General features: G+C 45.4%; 1 non-coding gene across 1 annotated transcript; it reads left to right on the top strand.

Moving 5' to 3' along the window:
- The first annotated feature begins 817 nt into the window (after positions 1–817).
- TRNAD-GUC lies at positions 818–889 on the top strand. The gene has a single exon. It is a non-coding gene; the product is annotated as a tRNA-Asp (tRNA).
- The last annotated feature ends 383 nt before the right edge of the window (positions 890–1,272 follow it).

The following is a 1,272-nucleotide window of genomic DNA, read 5'->3' as shown; positions in this document are numbered from 1 at the left end:
TCTCAAAGCGATCGCCTTCACATGTTCTCTCGGGTTGGTTTCCGTGTTACTTGGTAAACATCCATGTGGCCTTTCGGAAAGAGATTTCGTAATTTGCCCCACTTGATTTTCAAGATTGTGCAAGGAGGCGGTGTGATTGCGAAGTGTAGCCTCGACTGATTCAAACCTTGTATTTGCCGATTGAACAAATCTAGCCAAGTGCTTCTCCAAATCCGTCATTCGGGTTTCCAAGCCTGAAATTCTGTTTTCCACTTGATGGGCTTGTTGTTGTTGGAACCCCGATGGCCCCATGGTTTTCTGTGGTCCTTGATTACTCCATGAAAAGTTGGGATGATTCTTCCACCCTGAATTGTAGGTGTTGATGTATGGATTCCCTTGAGGTCTCATTCCATTACCTACAAAGTCGACATTCTCAACTGAAGCAACATCACCAATGACGATTTGGCAATCAGAGGGAGCATGTCCTCCACCACAACCGGTGCAATTGGTAATGGCCGCAACTCTATTCGAAGCTATAAGATCTAGCTTCTTACTCAAACTCTGCACTTGGGCCGCCAATGAAGTTACCGTATCAATTTCATGGAGACCGGCCACTTTTTTTTTTTCCCTAGCGTTCCACTTGTAACTATTTAACCCCATTTCCTCAATCAATTGATGAGCCTCATTGGGGGTTTTGCTACCTAAGGTACCTCCTGCCGCCGCATCCAAGAGTTGCCTTGTACTCGGGTTCAAACCATTGTAGAAGGTTTGAACAATCATCCACTCCGGGAATCCGTGTTGCGGACACTTGCGCAGGAGTTCCTTGAACCTTTCCCATGTTGTTGTAGTATAGAGGTGAGTATTTTCGCCTGTCACGCGGGTGACCCGGGTTCGATCCCCGGCAACGGCACCAAAAACTTGACAAGATCCCCTTGCTTATATCCCGCAAGTGCACGGGCTTGACAAGACACTTAATTCGATTCTTAGCTATGTGAAGTATCAACAATGATAAGTGTGGTAATGATTCAATTCTCAGAAATTAAAAGCAACAAGTAAGAGAGCAAAAGTAAGGAGGAGGCAAGGCAATCGATAAAGATGGGGTACTCGGATGATGCTTCACCTAGGATAGTCGCTTCAAGTGCAAGAACTCTCTATTATGCTTCCTAATCAATGCAATGGTGAGTCGTGGAAATCCTTACATACATAGTCCAAAATCTAAGGCCAACTATGCCTAACTCTATACATGTCCCGGAGGAGAAATCGAACAATCTCAACACCTCGCACTCGCATAGA

The sequence above is a fragment of the Dioscorea cayenensis genome, chromosome 20 (genome assembly GCF_009730915.1).
Source record: "Dioscorea cayenensis subsp. rotundata cultivar TDr96_F1 chromosome 20, TDr96_F1_v2_PseudoChromosome.rev07_lg8_w22 25.fasta, whole genome shotgun sequence".
In the NCBI taxonomy this organism is placed as follows: Eukaryota; Viridiplantae; Streptophyta; class Magnoliopsida; order Dioscoreales; family Dioscoreaceae; genus Dioscorea; species Dioscorea cayenensis.
The sequence above is the reverse complement of the archived record's forward strand: the minus strand, read 5'-3'. Positions and strand labels throughout refer to the sequence as shown.